This window comes from Thermobia domestica, chromosome 4 (assembly GCF_964235325.1).
Source record: "Thermobia domestica chromosome 4, izTheDome1.hap1.1, whole genome shotgun sequence".
NCBI classification, from domain to species: domain Eukaryota; kingdom Metazoa; phylum Arthropoda; class Insecta; order Zygentoma; family Lepismatidae; genus Thermobia; species Thermobia domestica.
The window spans coordinates 269,440,524-269,465,908 of NC_137457.1; positions in this window are offsets into that span (position 1 = coordinate 269,440,524).

A 25,385-nucleotide genomic window follows, 5' to 3' on the forward strand; every position below is an offset into this window, starting at 1 on the left:
GTGCGTATTTTGTACGGACTGTTTGTATTTTTGGGCCCATGTCCATATCTGTATCGTACAATGCATGAAATAGGAAAATGTCCGTATTTGACAGCTTTTGGAGCTGCCCGAAAATTTCCGAGTCAGGAATCACTAAAATCTCGGATGAAAACAAAAATGTGTTTTCATCATATAACGTATATTTTAGTTACTATTAATAAAGTAGGTTATGCTTTTAATAAATGTCTCATTTTTCCATTCCAGTTTTATTTTTATTTTTTTTGTTAGATTTAATATACATAATTTAATGGCATGATTATTACATTTGTGTTAGTAAAAAAAAAATAAATCATGTAGTTTCCAATAGTGTTTTAAATATTATAGTAAACAGTTGTGTGAACCTAAAAAGGTGATTTTTAGAAAAGAAATTTCAAAATATTTATTCTGTGTTTCTTTGATGGAGCGTCATTTTAAGGCTTGTCCGTATTTTGGATCAAAAAATTATGGCAATCCTACTGTTAAAATTAGGTAGGGGCAACAGAGGGAAAGGGAACAACGCCCTGGAATAAATCCCTCTATGAAAAGGAAGCTTCGACGGTTGTTTACCTTAATGGTATCATCCTCAGGTTCCTTTCCCCTTTGTAATTTGCAGACTACGGGCGCTGAGGGCCTATGTAAAAATCAATTGGCATCTTCTGAAGCCCGGCAAATTCCCGAAAGATGCCTGGATAGTGAATAAATGTGAGAAATCTAAGTGAGCTTTGTTCCTTTAAACTAAACAGTTACCTTCACATTTTAAAATTTAAAAAAAAAAAAAAGTTTTGAAATTATCATTAGCATTTAAGTTTAGCATTTAGTTGCACAATATGTTAAATTATTATAATTGCTTGTAGCGCTGTGCATTGCCACTAATTCTAAACCCAAACTATAGAAGTAAGTCTCTAATGTAATATAAATAAAATAAACAGTTTGTTTGTGTGTCTGTCTGTCGCTCTGTGTGCGTCCTGGGGACCAGATGAGTGGACCGAGAATTACCAAATTTTGGTCACGGGTACCTTGGTCCAGGTCCCAGACCAGGACGAAGCGTTTTTTTTTTTTTTTTTTTTTTTTAATTCGAACTAAGGATTCTCAGCGAGAATTTTTATCGGGACTTGTAAAAGTAGTAGAAAATGACCAATATTAATGTCAAATTTATAGTCTTCGCGGTCGCTGAAATCAATGGTGAATCTCCTTTCGCATTAACTTCAACATTCACCCCACTGGGCTACGGGACGAGGGTTAACGGGAGAAAATACCGGAACATGTAAAAATAATTCAAAATGACCAATATTAGAGTCAAATCCATAGTTTTTGCAGTCGCTGAGATCAGTGGTGACACTTCCATAAGCAATTACTTTCAAATTCAGATACAATTGTATGCGAGCCATGGGTCACGAGCGGGGAAGGGGGGATATCAAGACAAGTAAAAATAATCCAAAATAATCTATATTAGTATCATTAGGTTTTTTTTTCTTTCGTTGTTCAGTTTGTTTACATAGATACTTTTATCTGACCCGTGCGAAGTGCAGGCATAACAGCTAGTCTCGAATAAAATACACATTATGTTTTGTAAAATTCGGAGTATTGTATTAATAAATATTTTATTTACAATTGGAAGGGAGGATTTTATTTACAATTTCACTACTTCACTATTTACTCTTTTCAACTCCAAGCAGCAGAGACGACTGGAAATACTCAGAAACTTTTAGGACATGAACAGCATCACACTTGCCAGTTTACTGAATACCAGTGTTTGTACGTTTCCTTAAGAAAATTTCCCTCAACTGACTCAAAATTTTCCCCTTTCCTTGTCAAATTATCCCTAGTTTGTTGAGTGTACAATTCCTGTAACAGAAGTTATCTAATAAGATTACTTTTGCTATATTAAAGGAAGTTCTAATCACATTTATTTTATTCATTTGCTTTTTACTTCTATTTTTTTTTTTTAATTTTCCACTTCACTTCTTTTCTTTACAAAATAATAAATCCAGCCAATACTTTCAACACACACAAATTGTTGCGATTCTATTGGTTTATTTTTGAAGAACAAAGAAATATTTAGGTATTTATATTATTGGTCAATCGGTACACGCGAGAATTTCCCTGAATTTTCACGTTTTATCGAAAAAATCCCTTTTTTCCTAAATTTATCTATGAAATTTCCCTACATTAGAGAATTTTCTCCCAAACTATGGACACTGCTGAATTCTCAATACTCAATAGTCGGCAGAGCAAAGCTCAAAGATGTCAACAATAGTGGCGGATGGAGTCCGGGGTCGAGAAACCTAGGCCCCCCAGTTTTAAGTAACAAAATAAATTTAAACTATTATTTACATATTTTTGAAAATTTATAGTCTGGGTTCTGGCTGCCCCCCCCCCTTCAGTTTTCACCTTCTAATCCGCCACTGCTAAGACCCACCATTCCTCGCACTTGCTGCATAAACAATACATTGGTATGAGTAACACAGAGACAAATAAGGGACATATTTCACATCTTTCGTATTCGCTCTAACACGTATTTTTAAAGTTTTATTTGAAGGTTAAGAACGTTTTCTAAATATTTTCTTGCATGGACGTTGAGCCTCGTATCTTCCTGCACATGTCCTTAGTGTTCTCGTTGATAAAAACGGGCCTGAAACTCTTAATAAAATTGTGAAGTTATAGTTTTATAGAAAGACATCACCACTAATAAAGCAATTTCTGGGCGCTGCATAATTAGATGTAATGATCAATTCCAAGGAACAGAGACACTGATATCACACTACCTTTATCTAGCTACGTTAGGGTAAATGGGCTAGAACTTGCTTTCATGTATAACGCACAGAGACGTTTCTTCTGAATACATGGTAAACAGAATTCGTGAGCGAAAAAAAGCATTAGACATGTGCATTATGACATGTTATTTGCAGACGGGCATGATATCTCTTCGGCAATGCTCTCTTTTATATATATATATATATATATATATATATATATATATATATATATATATATATATATATATATATATTGTGCATTTTAGTACGTTTAAACTGTATACAGGATCTTTTTAACTAACTTTTCTGCTGAGAAACAATCAAGAACAAACAAAAACATTGAACAATATTAAGATAGTGAGGAACAAGAATGGCATTACGATTAAAATTTTCAAAAAAACAAAATTACGATTGGATGCAGATAATTACTCAACCTCACCTTAGCGGAATTAAGCAAGGAATTTGAAGTTGTCACAGTATTCTAATATTGATCCTGTAAGTTAATGCACTTGCGACGTCTCTCCTGCAATTTCGGAAGATCTTACAAATAAAATTCCTTCGATTATTGGTGTAGTTACACACTTGCAGTATTCGTTGGCTCCTGAGCACTCCCAAAATATTGACCTTGCACTTATGTGTTTTTCTTGAGCCGGAGAACAGATGGTAGTCGAAGGATTCCAGGTCAGGTGAGTAGGGTGGATGAATAACACTGTAAATCCTAAAGACGACAATTTCACTGTTGGTTCACTTGCAATTTGTGACCAAGACGTTGCCACGGAACATGATGACAGTATTGGACGGCTTTCTCCGACGTTTTTCCTCGATGTTTTTCCTCAGTTCACCAACACAGCACAGTAATTCACTAGTGGTGGAACTGTATTGAAAGTAGTCCACTAGAATGAGTCCCTTCTTATTTCAAAAGATTGTTGCAGTTTGATTCTACGTTGAACTCCATTGATCAGGGGGAACTACTGTGGTTCAATTCTTTATTGCAGAACCTTGAGAGTAGTTTAGGGTTGCCAGTTTATTAAGTGAAAAATAAAGGAAGATCTTATGACTTTTATGGAGTAAAAAGGAAGAAATGGTATATTCAGAATTTACATAAAATAAACATGTACAGGGTGTTTCAAAGCAACGCCGACAAAGTGATTCCTCACACCAAGATAAGACTAACCTGGGTGCACAAATGCTTCCTTTCGGAGTTGTCGGCAACCTTAGGCTGCCGAAAACATGAAAAAGTGAACTTTAAAGGCCCATAGCTCCAATACTATGGGACTTACCGCAGTCGGGTCAAGGATTTATTTGGGAACTAGTAAGTGCCTATCAAAATATCCATGTTTCAGAATCCTGCGGTACTTCAACAAGAACTTTTATAGAAGTAGTTGATGAGTACTTCAAATTATATGCCCGTAGCCAAACTCCCTCTATAAAAATTGTTGCGTAAATACCTTATATTCTGAAACATGTATTTTTGGATAGCGCACATTTCGGAGTTATGGGCTGCGGAAAACAAGAAAAAAACGAACTTCAAAGGACCACAGCTTCAAAACTATGGGACTTACCGCAGTCGGGTCAAGGATTTATTTGGGAACTAGTAAGTGCCTATCAAAATATCCATGTTTCAGAATCCTGCGGTACTTCAACAAGAACTTTTATAGAAGTAGTTGATGAGTACTTCAAATTATATGCCCGTAGCCAAACTCCCTCTATAAAAATTGTTGCGTAAATACCTTATATTCTGAAACATGTATTTTTGGATAGCGCACATGTTAGTTCCTAAGTAGTCTTGATCCGACTACGGTAGGTCCCATAATTTTGTAGCTATGGACCTTTAAAATTTATTTGTTCATGTTTTCGGCAGTTATAACTTCGAAAAGAAGCATTTGTGCACCCAGGCTGGTCTATACTTTTCCTCTTATCTTGGTGTCAGAAATCACCTCCCAAATGTTGTTGGTGTTTCGAAACACCCTGTATATGTTTTCACATAGTAACATAAAATAATTGTAATTGGAAACTAGTTCAGATTATTATTATTATTATTATTATTATTATTATTATTATTATTATTATTATTATTATTATTATTATTATTATTATTATTATTATTATTATTAAAGTTGGAATTCCGAATGGGAACTCATGTGGTTTGGAGCTTACGTGGTTCCTCGTCTGGAAGACCTTCCTGACAATATGGTTAGCGCACGCGTATTTAATGCATAAATCCCGGATTAAATTCTCAGCGGGAAATCTTGAGGTTCAGATCCTACGTTAAGCTGTAGGTCCGCGTATCATATATCTAGCCTCGTTGCTGAAAGAGACACTAAAACTCAAATCAAACTAACGAAACGAGGTCCTCGTCTACTATACCCTTGGTGCTGAAAGGTCCTCGCTATACTCAAATCTAACCAACCAAGCATATTATACAAATGTTTGTTGCCTTTTAATGAATACTTTGTATCTTTGGCATGTTGCCATGCTGCAAGAATATTAAAAATTCGGATCCAGAAATGAAAAATATTAAGGAAGGATGAAACAAAAATAAACGGGAAAAAGATGAATCAAGGTGAAAAGTATAAAGCTATAGCAAGCGTTTGGTTATTTATTTATTTATTTATGGTTACATATAGATCACAACAGGTATATTACCTAATGATAGTCAGTTTGTATATAGTTAAAGCATGCATAAATTCACTTACATAATTACAAATACACATTTATAGATATGACTATTTTAATTAATGAATCTTCAATAGGATTGTACAATAGTTCTTAGAGAACGGTCATTTATAGTAAATATGTCAAGTTCAGGATTACTTTCAGCATAGGAGTTAAAAATATAACACATTCTCCTAATAGGTGACATGTATAGCGTATTTGTTCTTGCAGTAGATAAATGAAAAGTAATATTTCTAAGGTGCGTACGTTTACATGGAACATGTAATTCTAACTGAGATAGTAAATACTCAGAGTCTATATTATTTTGCAATAATTTCATTAAGAAAATCAAAAGTTGGGTGGTACGTCTATCTTCGAGAGATGAGATATCGTGCTTACGAAGGAGGTCGGTATATTTTTCGAATTTTGGATATAGTCCAGATTCCTTATAAGTTAAGTATCTCACAAAACGAGATTGAATCGCTTCAAGACGTGTTTTGTTTTTCTGACTGTTGGGATGCCATATGATTGAAGAGTACTCAAGTTTGGATCTAACGTAACTATTGAACAGGGTTTTAAGAACATTAGTATTTGAAAAGTCAAAGCCAATGAGGAGTTTTGTGTGGAGGAAACGGAGGGGAGAAGGGTGAAGTTGAAAATGGATATTATTGTAACGATGCATTCCGAATTCCACCTATACTATCTCCCAGCTAATCCTATGGTCTACAAATGACGATCGATAAACTGGTTCGATAAGATAGACTCTCAGCTAGAACTTAAGAAATGCCCAGAATCACCAATAATATGAGACATTTTGAATTTCGCGGCAATACTAATCTATTCTATAGGATGTCTTTACTGCCGAAAGAGATCTCGTTGCTATCCTTGACATTAAACGAAGATAAAAAGAAGAAGAAGGAAGACAAGTAGAACCGAGTTCGAATGACCTTGGAGTACTATATCTTTTTCAATACTATTTTATATTCTTTTACTCAAAATTTCTTCATAGTTTTTTATTGAAATACTAACATATCCACATTTTATTGTCCTAAGAAACTAATATCGATATGTTGCCAGTAAAATAGTTTAAATTGATTGATCACCTGGTGTGTAACCACAGTATTTCGTGTAACTCCCCCCCCCCCATTACGAAATCCTGGTTAAACGAACGAATATGATGAGCACTTGGTGTGATAACCACAGTATTTCGTCACAGACCCTCCCTATTGCGAAATCCTGGCTACGTGCCTGCTGTTATTGAAATGTGTGTCCTAAAGGAAAAGGAAGTGGGTTTCAAAAATACACTATCTCATCTCTCATCTTAGGGAGATGAAACTCAGTACGTAAACTTCTCATTAGAAATAAAGGGACAAGGCTCCAGTGTTTTCGGATATTCAGGTTTTAATTGGGGAAAGCGATTAATTTCTATAATTTTATTCAGTACATACAAAAATGATGTCAAAGTTGCCTGTTTTATCATCATGGTAAACCAACTGAACCATTTGTAATGAAGTTTTGAACATAGCGCAATCCCTGAGTCGGAATGTTATCATGTTATACTATGTATCTTAAAAGGAATGGGAGGGGTTTGAAGTGTATGCTAAAATGGAATACCTCAAAAGCCCCTTACGTCAAGCAGATGAAACTTATTGTATATACTTTTTAAGAATAAATGGTAGCATGCTCCAGCGTTTTCCTAAATTTCGCTTCCAGGAAAAAGGAGACAATTTTATTTTCGATCGTGTATTCATAAAATGGCCAAGCGAAAAAATGTAAAAGTTTAGAATGAATTGATGAACATGTTTAGCACTTTAGTTTTTATTTTATTTTTTATTTTTATGATTTCACTTTAATTAAATTGCGTATCCCGATGGTGAGGACAGAAAGGTGTTTAATTACTTTTCAAAAAGTAACGGTTGCAATGTCTGAAATGAATTTTTGAACATATCATATCTGTCTAAGTGAGTTTTCATCATTTTACTGATTCAAATACGCACTGTAAGGCAAAAAAAAAAAAAAAAAAAAAAAAAGGATTAAAATATAACTTTCAAAAATGTTGCATAACCTATTCTTCCGTGCAAAATTCCGGGAGTTTCACAAAGTATTAATATAATACACAAAACCTTTCGTAAATATCTCTGATGCCACCTTTTCATAGCTTTCACGTTCCAAATTACTAACACTTTCCATACATTATTCGTTCCTTCTTATCTAATGGTCTACGGGGCCATAGAACTAATTACCACCCCATCTTACAGCGTCGTCAAACAACCCCACCTATGCTTATATCAACTTTTAATCCTGCAGGGGGTGAAAAATCAGAAAAGTGTATTAAACATCTTTTTTTCTCTCTCTCTCTATTGGAGCGACGGATAGAAGCTGTTTGGACCAGAAAGAGCTTCAATTGGAAGGGGAAAAAGAATGAAAGAATGAGAGAAAGCCAGGGAGCAATGATTGTAATTAAATTCGTCATGTAATTACTTTCGAGATCAGAGGTGACAACGGAAGGCGTGGTTCTCTTCCCCATTCTTTCATTCTGACGTTTCGAGGGACATCTGATGAAAAAAAAAAAAAAACTCTTCAGTAAAAAGTAGAAATAAATGGTTGTTAGAAACATTGCCAGTGGCGTATTTAGAAATTTGTTTTTGAGGTGTTATGCACAACACGGGGAAGCAAGGACCAACTGCCCAACTGAGATTGGGGATTACGTATATTTTAATTGACTGTATACTAATATACTCGAAATCACTTCAATCACACCTAACAACGGTCAAAAGTGTGATAGAAGAAACGAAAGAAAGTAATAACCAAGAAACAGAAACAGAAGAATAAAAGAGACGAAAGCAAGAAAAAAAAGAACGCAGATCTTACATGGAATGAAATTTCACAAATACACGGAGAAAAATGCATAATCCAGTCCGCATGTAAATGCTGTTTTTACCAGGTTACGCGCGTCACCACATTAAGTAATGTTGTTTCATCAGTAGTACATCTACACCACCGTCGAGCGAAAATTTTGTATTGTGGGACCACCATTTCAAATCTAGAATTAACGCCATACCCATTCCGACGGTGGTAACTTAGGTATATAATGTTGTTACTACCTTCCTACGAGTGTCCCCTCTTGGTTCTTTCTAAATCTGTGACTTCCTACCTTACGAGAGTAATAGTTTTTAACACGAAATCAATCATCTGAATAAAATTATCCAATCACAGCGACTCTAGTTCGAAGCCAAACTCCAGACTTGGCATGGTGTTCCCACCTGCTGTACTTTTATACATGAAATTACATTACTTAAGGAGCGCACCCGCGTAAATAAGATCTATCCACACGGAAATCCTAGTCCTTTTTTTCTCAGTTTACAGTATTATTTCTGAACAAAGAGCATAAGAAAATGGAAAATCAATGAAATTCTTAGAAATGGTAATAAGGATAATATTGTTGTACGTGGAGTACGAAAAACTAACAAATTTATTTCGGGGGAGCTTGAGCCCCCCTAAATACGCCACTGAACATTCGTATCAATAATAGCTAACCCTATAACAGCAGTCGAACTGTAAAATCTCGATCATTTTTCAAATTTTAATTTGTACTGAGCAGTGGCCAATCAAGACTGAAGCCTAGCTCCTCCCAGTTGTTTGAGCGACAACATAATTTAATCTATTATTTATATGTTTTTGGAAGTTTATAGTAAACGTTGACTTTTGTTCTTCATTGGAAACTTTTTGAAATATTAGACAATAGTTTCAGTTGCAGTTTTTCTGTTATGCAATGTGTAAAAACAATACTTGAGGTCCAGAGTGTGAACTTCCAACCTAGCCATAATATCCATTGGGAATGAGTTAAGTTTAACTTCTGCAGGTCCCCATGAAAAATTTTACACTCATGATATCACCTGGGTTCTACCTGCCCTCTCAACACAGTTTTTATTTTTTCAATTCGTCACTGGCACTGAGAGCTAATCTTATTGAGCTGAAGAAAGATACTACGAGGGTCACTACGAAAGTTTTGAGATACGCATTGTTGTGGCACAGTATTTGAATTCCAACAATTGCGTTCGGTGGTGGTATCCAGAGCGAAGAAGCGAAGCAAGTTTCAACTCGCCTTGCTTATCGGCGTGGCCGTATCGCCTTCACTTGTTTGTTTTGATGTCAGCAGTATTCGGCTGTCTAGAATGGAGCTCGAAAGGGAACATTTTCGGGCAATGATCCTTTACGATTTCAAAATTGGTTTGAACGAGACACAAAGCCTTGACCGTTTGCAGGGGGCATTTGGTGACCTTGCTCCTTCCCGTGCTACACTTTTTCGGTGGTTTGGTGAATTCAGAAGAGGCCGGACATCGCTTAAAGATGAAGAGAGAGCTGGACGTCCGGCAACAGCTGTGTCAGATGAAAACATTGCCGCTATGGAACAAATGATTCGAGAAAATCCTTGAACAACTTTCAAGGACATTGAATCTACAGTAAACATTGGATCGCCAGCAGTAACAAAAATTCTTCATGATCATCGGCTCAGGAAGGTTTCATCTCGTTGGGTGCCTCACACTTTGACTGAACAGCAGAAGCGCATGCGTGTGGAATGGTGTGAAGAAATGCTTGCAAGATTTGATGGAGGCAATTCTCTACGCGTCTCTGACATTGTTACTGGTGATGAGACTTGGATCTATCAATTTGACCCTGAAAATAAACGCCAGTCTACAGTTTGGATCTTTCCAGACGAAAATCCACCCACGAAAGTGAAGCGACCGCGAAGTGTGGGGAAGAAGATGGTCGCAACTTTCTTCTCCAAATCTGGCCATGTTGCAACTGTTCCACTTGAAGAACACAGGACTGTTACTGCTCAGTGGTACACCACTGTTTGCCTAACAAAAGTGTTCCAGAAGCTTCGGGAACGGCGTCCAAGAACTGGATTGCATGGGATCCTGCTTCATCATGACAACGCGTCCGCACACACTCCCAACATCACAATTCAGTTTTTAGAATGTACGGAGGTCAAACATGACTCATCCGGCGTATAGCCCTGACTTGGCCCCGTGTGATTTTTTCTGTTCCCCAGGATCAAAGATCGCATACGTGGGAAGAGATTTTGCAGCCCTGAAGAAGTTGTAGTGGCTTATGAGAAATAACTTTCAACACTTGAAGAAAAAGACTGGCAACACTGCTTCCAAAAGTGGTTTTCGAGGATGCAAAAGTGTGTACTGTGTAATGGTGAATACTTTGAGAAAATGTAAGTGTTAAATTGATTTTAAATATGTAAGTTACTCGTATCATAGTAGCAGTAATATTGTATAGAATAACTAAAATCTTTCTATGATCGACTGTGGTATCGAAGACCCAATATTTGGCTATCGTTCACCCGTTCTTAACCTGCAAGAGTGAAGAACCAAATGAGCTCGATATATATAATTGAAAATCACGATGTTTGTGACTCTAAATCTAGTGAACCCCCCAACCAATCTCGATCAACTTTGGTTGGATGAGGTTCGAGGCTGGGCTAGTTTTAAGCTATTCACTTGGATGGTAGAACTGAGGGTTTGGGGAGGGGGTATTAAAAAATAAATAAAACTTAATAACTCCAGAACCATTCGACCGATCTTATTGAAATTTTCAACATAGATGAGGTTCAAACCTGGGATCGTTTTTATGATTTAAATTTGACAGAGTAACGTAGGGAAGGAGGAGGGGGAGATATATAAAAATCAATTTAAATAAGACTGAAAGTGACTATTTTTGTAACTTAATACCTCTTGAACTATCCGACCAATTTCAATCAAATTTTCAAGATACATGAGGTTCGGATCTGGAAACATTTTTGAAATTTCACTTTTACAGTAGGTCCTAGAGGAGGGGGAGGGGACATATAAATAAAAACTAATGAAACCTAATAACTTTTGAACAATCCAACCAATCTCGATCAAATTTTCAACATATATGAGGGTCGGGCCTTGTTTTTTTTTTTTTTTTTTTTTATCGTTTCAGTTTGACGAATCAACGTAGGGGAGGAGGAGGTTCGAGATATATATGTAAAAAAAATTAAAATAAAAATGACTGCCTTTGTGACTTCATCACTCTTGAACCACCCGACCAATCTCAGTCAAATTTTCAACATACATGAGTTTAAGAGCAGGGATTACTTTAGGCTATTCACTTTGACGATGCAACGTAGGGGAGGGGGAGAGAAATTTAAAAATGGTCAAAAATGATCAATATTAGTGTCTAATCCATAGTTTTCGGGATTATTCAGATGAACAGTGACATTTCCGACCCCTTTTAAATCCAAAATCAGCCCTGCCACTTTGGGGAGGGGAGAAAGAGATATATAAAAATGATCTAAAATGGCCACTATGAGTGTCGAATTTATAGTTTTCTGGGTCCCTTAGATTAACAGTGATACTTTCGATCCCGTTTAAATCCAAATTCAAACCCGAAACTTGGGAGAGGAGGAGGAAGAGATATTTAAAAATTATTGAAAATGACCGATATTAGTGCTGAATCCACATTTTTTGGGGTCACTGAAATAAACGGTGACACTTCTGATGCTGTTTAAATCCATTTTCAGCCCGGACACGTGGGGAATGAGGAGGAGTGACATACATTAAAATGATTGAAAATGAGCAATATCAGGGTGCATCTAAATTATTTACTTCAACCCAGTGAAGCGGGTAATATATGCTACACTATTATATTTTCACTACAATTCATTGAAATAAAGCACTCAGTTAGTACCCGTGCAAAGACAAACAAAGAACTTGAAAATGCAAGCTCACTATTAAATTATGGTAAACACAAGCAAGTCAAATAAAGACTGAGTTCAGCGTCATTGCATTAGGTGAAACTCATCTCACATATGAAGAAGAAACGAATTATGTAACTTTGTCTAACCATAATTGTGTAAACAAATTAAGAAATTATAATTGCAGTAACATCCGAAAAGGACACGTACGACTAGACCTATAGAGAACGCCATTAAATCATTTCATTCGCGAAGACTTAAACAAAATTAATAATGCTGACTTATGTGAAATATTATGGGTTGCAATAACCAATCCCAATTTCAAAAAGAACATTGTCATAGGAGTTTTTTTTTATAGGTCACCTGATAAAATTTATGAGAAATTCAAAAATTGTTTAAATTTAATACTAACTAAAATTAATAGTGAAAACAAATATTACGTATATGCGAGAGACATTAATATTCACTTGAAAGATGAGAAGCGATGAGTACATATGAGTACATATGCTAAATAGCAATAGTCACAAAATGTGTATAACCGTTTCCACCCGTATTCAAGGAAATATATGAAGTATGATAGATCACATTGAGACAAATCGCACCTTCTCGAGTAAAGTGACCCAAGTCAAAAAACCTAAAGGTCCAAGTTCGTATCCCTCGCTAGAAAAATGACATAACTCGTAACTTGTTTTAAAGTTATTTTATAATCACAATGGCTTTTCTTCTTTTATGTGTAAAAGTGTTGTAAATATAGCTTTAAAATTATCCCAAAATCAGAGTGTATTAGAACAAAAATGGCAAATTTCGTGTTATGTCACTTTTCTCGCGAGGGATACGAACTTGGGCCTCTAGTTTTTGACTTGTGTCACTTTTCTTGAGAAGGTGCGAAATATGAAATGGTAAAATTGGTCAGGGTCAATTATAATATCCCTTAGTGATCACTTTCCTGTTTGCGTGCCAACATCGCTGATATTAGAAGACTCAAACCAAAGAGTACAGGAAATTACAACTCGATATTACAAGAAAGTAAAGCAGAAAATATCGTTAATGAACTTAGAGCCCTTATTAATGACCCGATAAAGGTAACAAACTACTTCAATAGTATTTTCTACAGGAGTTGGAACCAATTTGGTGACTAGTATAAAATCATTACCAGAGGACTATTCTCAACATATATCCGGAGATGTTGAAGCAGGTCTATTTCTCAAACCTGTAACTGAAATTAAAATATGTTGACATATGTAGCATAATTACGACATTACTAACAAATCAAACATAGGATATGATAAAACGTAGGATGACACAAAAACTATCAAAGATTCTAGTATTGAAATAGCACCCATTCTAGAATATACAATTAATAGAATTTTAGAAACAGGAATATTCCCTGATGGAATGAAAATCGTGAATGTAATACCAGTGTACAAAGGCGGTTAAAAAAAAAACCTGTAAAACTAATTACAGACCAATTTCGATACTCCCTATTTTCAGCAAAACATATGAGAAAGTAATCTATACCAAATTAATATAGTTCCTTAAAAAACATAAAATAATAATTAAAAGACAATATGGATTTCAAAAAAAATATTAATAATAAGTCTACACAACTTGTCGTTAATAGACTTTCAAACTACATCTCAGATGCTCTTGTCCAGATTAATTACGTGATAGCAGGGGCGTCATTTAGGGGGGGGGCAGGGAGGGGCATTTGCCCCCCCCCCCTGAGTTTGAGATGTATATAGATTTTATTAATAGAATAGTAGTAAATCAGTGAGAAACGCGAAATTTTACTAATATCAAGGGGTCTTGCCCCCCCAAGCAAAATGTGAAATGACGCTCCTGCGTGATAGGTGTATTCATTGATCTCAAAAAAGAGTTCAATACCGTAAATCACAAAACATTACTTCAGAAATTACAATGTTACGGAATATGAGGAGTCACCTTCAATCTTATGAAAAGTTACTTAAAGAATCAGTTCAATACACAATGTGGATACACATTATTCACATCATTAGTTAACTGTGGAATTCCCCAAGATTCCATATTAGGGCCATTACTATTCCTTTTATATTGTAGGGATCCCCACATCAGGACAAAAGCACATGTTAATACAACACGTGTTGTTGATTACAAACAATGAAGCAGACGAGAAGTCAACACGGAAGACACCGGAGGAAACCGAAAGGAGACAGACCTCACGAAAGGGTCCGAAGGGAACAAATAAAAAAGGGACCACCGAGGGACCTGGCATCAGTCGACCAACTGATTGCAACCTATTCTAAACCCTGGAGGCTCTATAAAGCTAAGCGGATCACCTTAAACTGCACCATACCTCTTGAAGGCTGCTATGAGCTGAAATTTCCTAGAACCGTATCCTTGAGAACCTTGGAGGCTGCTATGAAGCTAAGGGGTAACCCGTACAGAACATTACAACCTGTAAACCTTGGTTATTGTAAAGAAACTTTGTTGTTAGAATTTTTTGTAGACACAAAAGACTTAATTTTATAATGAAATTGGTGAAGGAATAAATCTCGGTTCATCATTGACTACCGTAAACATTACAATATATTAACTACCTGTCTGTCATGTGTATTGAAAGATTTCCAGGGCTGTTTGTTTGCGAACGATACAGTTATATTCATGAAAGGACAAGAGTTTAAAAAAATACAGAAAAGTCGATTAATTTTGAGTTAGACAGGATCCTATTACACTAAGCTCTCAAAAAGTAACAGCTTTTGAAAACATAATATACGTAAATGCGTGCTTTGATGGATATTTCACATGGAAGAAACATTGTTCTGAAATCAGAAAAACAAGTTTAGCTACACTCTGGCTTAATGTTTAAAATATCAAAAGTGTTTCCGGAATCGATCGCAAGACTGCACTGAGAAAAATCCATTATCCGGACAGCGGTATATTGTACAAATACAAGGATTCGTTATGTTTACTAAGGAAATCTGTACGGAGCGTACTTTATCCATATACTACATAGGTACTGCCTTTTACCCGCTTAGATATTACATCATGTCTCTGCAGGATGTCTGATATCTAACAATCTTCTGTATTTTACATACGTATACGTATGTTAAATACTTCAGCTATACGTTATATACGTCCATCTGTGTGTAAGATCCAGACCGCCTATAGACACTCTTTCTTTCGCCATGGCTGACGTCATTGAACTACCGTCTTTTGCTTGCGAAACGAGGTTGTTTACAAACGGAACAGAAGAGAGGAAGGAAACCTGGGAAGCCTGGGTAAGTACAATAGTTAACTATTACTTTAGTTAAATATTCCCATTAATTATATATTCTTTTAGTGTAACTTGCTTTAATATAGTACTAAGTAAGTAATGTAGTTTATGACTACAATTCTTACTATTGTAACTCGTAAATGATTGAGGAGAATGGAATGGGTGAATCTGAATTTTGAAAAAACTTTGAATATTAATGTTTTGAAACATATTATGTTTCAAGGTAGCAAAATGAATGTTATGTGTTTATTCATTCCATTTTATATGTGACGATTTATTACTTGGTGCAGATTTACTACAGGACTGCTTAACATAATTGCTAATAAACCGTTTTCAGCGCGGAAATTTCCTTGTGTAGTGAAGATTTAGGATTTAGATTTCTGGGCTTTCGGCATCAATGGCCTTGTTACCCCATATGAGGGATGACTTTCCTCGGCGAGTACACTATCCGGGGAAAGGAAGGGAAGAAAGGATTGGGGAAGGAAGAAAACGGCCTGGGACCTATATGTTAGGTACCACTCCGGCATTTGCCTGCTGTGAATGAGGAAAACCCAAGGAAACCTCATTCAGGATGGCTGGACTTAAAATCTTTTGATACTTTTTCGACCGAGTTCTCCCCCGGGATCGAACCCGGAACCGTTCGCACCGAAGGCGAGAGCGCTAGCGACTACCCTACGCGGGGCCACTTGTGTAGTCTAGAAAACTCATTTTTACTAGGATATTTGCAATTTTTTTTTTTTTTTTTTTTTTTTTGCTTTTAGTTTAACGCCCCATGATTGTACATCAATGTAAGAGAGAAGGTGACAATGAGATACATGATAATGGTGGAATCAAGAAAATGTAAGGAAACTGGAAAGTCTTAAGAATAACCACACCTACAGTGTTCACCAAAAGGCTATTTGTCGGGAGCAGGAATCGAACCAGGGACCTAACGCGTCAGAGGTAAGCGCTCTACTACAAAGCTTTCTTTTGTTTAAAGAACTTGTTTACATTGAAATATATATATTTTACGAAGATACTAACATATTTTACAGCCTCACTGAAATTAAAAAAAAAAAGTAGTCAGGGAGAATTTACTTGTCAGATTTTTATTTTTTAATTTAATTTATTTTTATTTTTATTTATTTTTGCTTTGTTATGTTCCCTAGTTAATTAATGTTTGGGTTACTGAAAATTCAAACCTTTTTAGTATTATTGTTATGTCATCACTTTGGAACCAAAAAAGTTAGATTTTTTTCTTGTGTTTTCATATAGGAAGTTGGTAAGTTTGTGCCTTAGCATTGGTTTGGTTTCTAGAACGTAATTGAAGGTCATGTTGAGTTGAGTCTTGGCGGGTTTAGAGTTCGTGAAGTGTCAGGCACTGCTTGTGCCCCTGTCTTCTGTCTGTGATGTTTCCTGGCTTTGGGCTGTGAGGTATTTATGTTGAGGAGTACCAACGCAGGCCGCGTGATATACAGGTAGCTTCAACAGCTACGAGTGCCAGATGTTCATCTTTCGTTACGGCGTGACTAATGCAGTATAGTACTAGGTTCAAATTCTATGGGTGGTAAAAATGGTCGTGGTGTGGTAAGAAATACAACGTAATTGTTATTAGTTTATTAGTGTTTCTTCATAGTATAGTTTCACTATTTCTAGAAGGAATTAAGTATTAACGAAGTAATAAATAAGCAAAAGCACACTTTGATTGGCGTTAACTATTTCTCATACTCCATTGAGAATGTTTTGATCCTCAGTTGCGCAAACATCCAGTGTGCGTTTTTTTGTTTGCTTACACTGCCTTATAGATGAGCTCCCTCGTGGCTAAGTGGTTAGTGAACACGCCTTTGGCGTGGGACACCCGGGTTCGATTCCCGGCCGGGGGCCGCGGTGGCTCAGTGGTAGAAGGTTCACCTCTGGTGCTTGGGGTCCCGGGTTCGATCCCAGCCCCGCCAAGTGAACCTTGTGGTGGACAAACACCGTGTGCGTGGGTTTTCTCGGGGTTCTCCCGTTTCCTCCCACTTTCTTTATTCCACTATTTAATTCATTACTCATCACCGTCTCCATTAGCCTAACCATCATAACCGTAGGACATAAAACTCAAAGATTTCATTTCATTTTTTCGATTCCCGGCCGGAGCTTATGTGGTTCGGATTCCACGTTAATCTGTAGGTCCACGTCTCATACAGCCTTGCTGCTGAAAGGAACGTTAAAATCAAATCAGCACTGTTTTACAGATGCAATTGTTCGATTCCGAGTTCGAATGAAGCTTTTTACGGGCAGGGGGCGACTTTTATATATACAATCCAAGGATTTTAGTTATTAGTCAGTGATGCAATATATAGACCTATATATATTACAAAATTGAAAGTGACTATGTTTGTGACTCTTAATCTCTTAAGAGCTGCGGTGGCTCAGTGGTAGAGCGTTCACCTCCGGTACTTGGGGTCCCGGGTTCGATCCCAGCCCCCGTCAAATGAACTTTGTGATGGACAAACACCTTGTGCGTGGGTTTCCTCGGGGTTCTCCCGTTTCCTTCCACTTTCTTCATTCCACCTTTCATTCATTGCTTATCATCAGCGTCTCCTTTAGCCTAACCGGCATAACTGTGGGACGTAAAACTCAAAGGTTTCATTTCATTTTTTCTTAATCTCTTTGGAATCTTGTACTTAGGTTCACAGCGGAAGCGACGAAATAACTCGACTCATCCATTGTAGCTCTCTTCGCAACCAGTTTCCAAAATGTTGGCAATAAGTTTGCGAAACGGGATATGACGACTCCAATTTTGGGTGAAAAGTCGCTATAAAAAATAATAGAGAAATTCATTGTCTATAAGCATTGTTTTAAAGTTGTAGATGTAAACTAAACAATATGTTCTACTCACTGGCGCAAATCCGTGGGGGGAGGGGGGATGACGGATACATGTCCCCTCCAATCTTGGAACTGAGGGGGACTTCTCCCCAATAATCCGATTTGAAATGTGTTTTTTGGGAGAAATTTGATTATTTTTGTCCGATTGCTACAAAGGAACGTGAGATAAAATAGATGTCCCCCAGAATAAGCCTCAAATCTGCAGCCTCCCAACGCTGAAAACAACTCTGATCCTCCACAACATTGTTTTTCAACTTCATAAGTATTTTGGACATCGTCAAAAAAAAGTATGGTAACGGTCTTACCCCCCCCCCCCTCCCAATGTTGAAGACAGATTTGCACCGCTGGTTCTACTCACATCTTTGTAAATAGGGCGCAACCAATCCTTTAATTCAGGGATCACTTTTTTGTAAAAGAAAAAGTGCAGAATAATTAAAAGACCCCAAAGGACAAATATAACAAACATCTTCTTCGCCTTTATTCACGCAATCTATAGCTAATCTTGTTGCTATCGGTAATGATGTATTACGTGTGTTTCTCAACGGAAACTCTGCGAACTAAAGGACATCAAGTTTGTAGTTGTTCTTCGTTAGAGGGCAAGGGTAACATAACAATGCAGGATTGTGGGGCAGTGAGTATGCTGTATTTCCAAACTCTTCATCAGTTGCGCTGATTAAAACAAACAAACAGAAAAAAAAGAACGTAAAAACTGTTTTGAACTAATAATGCTTCTCTACAGATGAACATTTTGTTTGGAGCAGAAAGTCGCTAAATGTGTAAGTAGGTAAATCGTCATTTAAAAATCACCCAAAAAAGTCTCCAATCGGAAAAAAATATTTTTTGTCGCTATCGTAGGGCGACCATACGTCCCGTTTTGACCGGGACAGTCCCGTTTTAGTGGCGTGTCCCGGCCGTCCCGTCAGTAGATGGAAAAAGTAGTATTCGTCCCGTTCTATGTAAATGAAAGAAGTAAATAACAAACCCAGTATCTTTACTCCTTTTAAAAGTATTAATAATTAATAATAACAAAGAGGCAAAAATTGAACTGAAATTCCCTATATTAAACATACTCTATAGTTCGCAGTACTGCTCGAAAGGCAGCAGAGGTTTTAGCAGTTGGTTGTGTGTTGAACAAATTTCAACGTGTCTTTCCTTTTTCATAAGTACCCGTTCTGTAACAAAGAGAGAGAGGAGGAAATCTGATATCAAGGCACTGATAAGAACAAAGGTAGATCTAAAAGTCTAGGGTTGCAAGAACCTGTCCCGTTTTTAACTGAAAATTTTATGGTCAACCTACGCTATCGTTGAGGTCGAATTCCCCTTATTTAGCGACTTTACCCAAAATTGGCAACATTGACCCCCACCGAACAACCAGGGTTGAATTCAGGGGGTAGCCCGGGGGGAATCTCCCCCCCGAAGAAAATTCATTCCCCCCCGGAGAAACTCCCAAAATTTCAGTCACAAAATGTAGAAATTACTTCACCCAATTATTTGCTTTTCTGTCCGTGTACGTGCAGACGAAATCCGATCTCTCAATATACATATAAATGACGCAGACCCATTCTATATAAATGTTAACATGTAACATCTAAGATAGAATACCAAATAGTGAATAAAACTTGTATTTCTTAACGCTATGACTGAGTTTGGCAGAACATGAAATTGTTAACTGTTGAAGAAAGGTTTGTATTTTAGTAGGTACTATACTCTCGCCCTATATTATATATTAGTAGGTAGCACTAGCACAGGTTGAGATACGAAAGGAAAGATAGGGAAGATCTTTCGATCATTCCATATAATCTCTCATGTCAGCAGACTTCAGTTCTTGAAAATATACAGTTCCTACATTATTTGAAATAGGGCGCCTAAATCCCATTTCTCGCATCGGAAGTAACAGACGTAAATGTGTTTTACGATTGTTAAAGTAAACACATCTTTCTTTAATTAAAAATAATTCAGTTAAAGGGTGAGATTCAGTGGGCGTCATTTAGAGGGATCAGGGAGGAACAGTTATCCCTCCTTGATTAGAGACTTATATAGAATTTATCAATATGATAATAGTATATAAGTGAAAGATTGCTATTGAAGGTGGCCAAGATCCTGCTCAGTGCCGTTCCATGGGGGAGGGGCAAGCGGGGCGACGGCCCCGGGCGCCGAAGTAAGGGGTGAAAAATTCGGGAGGGAAAAAGAAAAAAGAAGGAAAGAAAAACAGAGGAATGAAATACATGTGGACATATATAAAATGAAAGGAAAAAAGTAATGAAAAGTGCTCAAAATCAAGGAAAAGCAGGGTTTACTTTTTAAAATTTTCCCACCTTTGGCGGCTGGTCTGTCGACCTCACTCATATATACGGGGATGCCGTCGTATACTCTCGCGCCAAGCGCTGATTTTCCACGACACGGCACTAATCCTACTGAAGATTTCGTCAACTAAACTATTGATGTATATGCAGTGAAGAAACCAAGGCTAATATGTTTGATTTAGAATCAGAAGTGTGAGAAAGAATGATAACTTTTTATTAAGATATTCCTAAGTATGTTTGTTTTAGGAGAAAAAATATTTCAGTTAATTTAAATCTTTTTAAAAATTTTTACATTAGTAACAAACAGTAATTACTGAATATAGGAAATAATAAAAATAGTTACTGTAAATAGCAGTTAAAGTTTAGTCTAAACTATTTTTGCCAGTCTTTATTTAATGTTTTAGATGAAATCAAACGATTGTTTTCTTAAAATTATAATCTCATTGAATATTTATCAGCAATTAGTCTCAATATTAGGTAAGATGTGTATGTGAATGGAATTGTTAAATATGCTGCTTTCTTGAAAAAAATACAGAAAAATAACCCTCCCCGAGCAGTTGACATTCCCCCCCGGGTGTAAATGTCTGAATTCAACACTGCGAACAACACCCCGTTATCTTTAGCCTAGCCAGCATAATAGTGGGACGTAAAACTTAAAGATTTCATTTCGAACAACACTCCCAGAAACCTATTGTTATACCATTCCCAAAACACCCTTTTGTACAGTTCTCCCTATTCGAAAAAAAAATTGTAAATAGCAGTGTTCATATATAAATATGGAACTCAATTTCCCTGAATTTTCCAGGTTTTCCAGGTATTAATTTTTCAATTTCCAGGTCTAGTGGAAGAAACTAATAGTACGAGAACACATAAATTTTAAGAATACTATATTTATATATTTGAGAATGGCCACCCTTCTCCCCAATGAACGATTGCAATTAAATATTGAGTCACAAGAAAATAAATAATTAAAATAAATAAAATTTAAGTTGAAAAATATGAAGTTGAGAAACCTACTAAGGGAATTATATAATACTTTTGTTCCATACTTGAATACATTCAAAATATACAAAAATATTGGCTTGGGGAAGAAAAAAGGGCCCGCGAGATTTTAACTGATTCTTATAGTACTCGATAACAGAAATAAATTACTGAAAGAATTTTCAAAATCGGCGCAGGTAAACATGCAGAAAATCGCATTTTCATGTACCGGTTCAAAATGGGGAAGAAAAGACGACCGCGAGATTTTAATTGATTCTTGTAGTACTCGTCGAGAGAAATCGATTAGTGAAGGAATTTTCAAAATCGGCGCAGGCAAACATAGAGAAAATCTCATTTTCATTTTCCGGTTCAAAGTGGGGAAGAAAAAAGGGCCGCAAGATTTTAACTGATTCTTGTAATACTCGACGAGAGAAATCGATTAGTGAAGGAATTTTCAAAATCGGCGCAGGAAAACATGGAGAAAATGGCATTTTCATGTACCCGTTCAAAATGGGGAAGGAAAAAGGTTCCGCGAGATTTTAACTGATTCTTGTAGTACTCGTCGAGAGAAATCGATTAGTGAAGGAATTTTCAAAATCGGCGCAGGCAAACATAGAGAAAATCTCATTTTCATTTTCCGGTTCAAAGTGGGGAAGAAAAAAGGGCCGCAAGATTTTAACTGATTCTTGTAATACTCGACGAGAGAAATCGACTAGTGAAGGAATTGTCAAAATCGGCGCAGGCAAGCATGAAGAAAATGGCATTTTCATGTATCAGTTCAAAATGGGGAAGAAAAAAGGGCCCGCGAGATTTTAACTGTTTCTTGTAGTACTCGACGAGAGAAATCGATTAGTGAAGGAATTTTCAAAATCGGCGCAGGCAAACATGGAGAAAATGGCATTTTCATGTACCGGTTCAAAATGGGGAAGGAAAAAGGTTCCGCGAGTTTGAACCGCTACGATGTATGTTCACGAATGTCCCCGTCTTCTCAAATTTAGTTAATTACTGTGACACTGAAACATGTGACACAGAGTCACATTGTGGATGACTGCAATCGGCAACCACTGCACATATACTCCTCCCGCCCCACAGTTTGATTATTTCGATCCATTCCTCACGTGCTAACGGCATGGTTCAACATCTGCAAGAAAGAGGTAAATGTAACGTTCAATTGGCAATAGCTTTTCACCAAATTAAGCTGCATGAAATCTGATTGCATATTTGACATACTGAGAAAATTCTAGTCCGTGGCCATATGTATCACATATCCCATCACTTCATAAAAATTTTGAACACAAAATTACGGTCGTCCGTGTGACGTACTCCCAAAAGGCCTAATGTGTATCACCCACCTCACATTCAATGAAACCACATCCGTGTAGAATTTAGAAAGGAACTTCTTATGATGTATACAGGATGTCTCAAACGTTCCCTGACATAGGATAACTCTGTTATTATCAGAGTTACAACAAAATGTAAGAGGAAAAACATCTCGAAATATGACGTTTTCAATCTAAAGTGAACACTTTTTAAAAAAAATCGGACGAGATGTTTGTGCTGTATACTCTTTATGCACCCAATTTTAAATGAAAATGCAACGTTGTCATTTACCTGGACCCACAACATAAGTGAATGAAGTTACTGTTTGAAACGGGGGCTGGCCATCGACATGTTAGCGTAAAAGACAGTAACTTCACTCACTTACGTTGTGGGTCCAGGTAAATGGCAATGTTGCATTTTCATTTCACATTGGACGCATAGCGAGTGTACAGCGCAAACGGGTCATCCGATTTTAAAAATTCCTTCACTTTAGAATGAAAACATTATATTTGGAGACGCTTTCCAAAGTAGTATAATTTAGTTTGTTTAAATTTACAATTTAATACAAGTAGATTCGGATTTATATGCGTAGGATTTTGTATGCATCTAACTAATGAATTCTTTATTTTCATGCTTAACTTAGTGACTTGGCTTTGGACTGCAACTGATTATTGTAACCCATTATTGCTTGAGAAGAAACAAGATATCCGAATCTTCATTTGGAGAAATCAAACGTCTATTGGAAAGCTGGGGATTACAATCATTAATTTCTACATTTCAAGGTGCGTAAATTATATATTCTGTGTTTGTTGTTAAATTACTATTACTATTATTGGGTTTAGAATCAATCAAGCACTTCATGATATTTTATGGGGATCAAGATGGGTGCCGGATAGATAAGTATTTGAGCGTCAGGCTCTTATTTCTTTTCAATTTAATATTTAATCAATGATTATTTTTCTCCCTCATTATTCCACCAAATCGTATTCCAAGATCATATATCCATTTTTGATCGATATATCCATATTTTTGATCTCTTTCATATTTCTATATTTTCGATTTTTGATATTGTTTATATTTCGATATTGCTGTATTTTTCGATATTTCGAACAAGTTTCGATAGTTTGTCAATATCGATTATCTATATCTAAATTCGGATATCCCAAAGCCCTATCGAACCCCCTCCGAAATGAAGTTTTTGGCTATGGACCTGATTAGGGATGCGCACGAGACAAGACGAGACAGAATTTTTGTTACGAAATTCGAGACGAGATAGAGCTCTTCCAATAGAAACGGATCCAGTTTTCGAGACGAAACATAACTTTCGCGGCACCTTTTCGAGAGGAGACAATCTCAAATCTTTTCTCTTGCGCATCCCTACACTTGATCATGAGGTATCAAAAAAAAAAAAAGTTAATGAGAAATACCGGTAACATGTAAATACAATATAGGTAGCTAAAACATTTTTGTTTTCATTCTTCAGTAATGCATTATTATTAATCTCAGGGGGGCGCGGTGGCTCAGTGGTAGAGTGTTAACCTCCGGTGTTTGGGATCCCTGGTTCGATCCCAACTCGCGCCGTGTGGACTTTGTAGTGGACAAACACCGTGCTCGTGGGTTTTCTCGGGGTTCTCCCGTTTCCTCCCACTTTCTTCATTCCACCATTTCACTCATTTCTCATTATCTCCGTCTCCTGTAGCCTAACCGGCATAATCGTGGGACGTTAAACTTAAAGATTTCATTTTTTATTAATCTCTGTATTTTATAGTGTATTCTCTAGCTTAAGGTGATGTATAATTAAATTTTGAATTCAGTTAACTTATTTTGTTTCTCAAATTGTTTTTAAAATGTATGTACAAACGTTTATTTTCATTCTTGAGAGTTTAAAGTGACGTATAGTTATTAAACATAGTATTTAATATTGTACTCTTAACGTGGAAGTGATATACAGTTAACTTTTGAATTCAGTTAACATTTTTCTCTCTGAAATTGCTTTAAAAAGTATGTAAAAACGTTTTTATTTTATTTCTTGAGTGCTAAAAGTGATGCAAAGTTATTAAGCTTACTACTTTATATTGTATTCTTAACCCTAAACTGATACACAGTGCGTTTTTGAATAAATTATGTCAAGTTATTTGAGTGACGAACACTGGTAGAAAATCCTGACTACTACTGGAACATTTTGATTTTAAGGTGACGACTACTGGTGCAAGGATTTTAAAATATTGTTTTTCCTCCAACGGCTACTCCTTTTTTAATTCTAACTACATGGTCATTATAGGAAGGATCAGTGAGTCTCTCCAACTATGGTACAGCTCCGACAGATTCACGATGCTCAGAGAAGAGACAAAATAGTATGTTTTCAACCTTAAAGTGAGAACCACTGGCGTTTTTACCCTGCTATGCAAAAGTAAGTGAGTACTCCAATGGAGTTCCAATGCGGTACTTAATTTCTGCGTTTTAGATATATGGAAATACATGTCTCTAAAATGTAAAGAACTGATTTTTTTTTTTTTTTA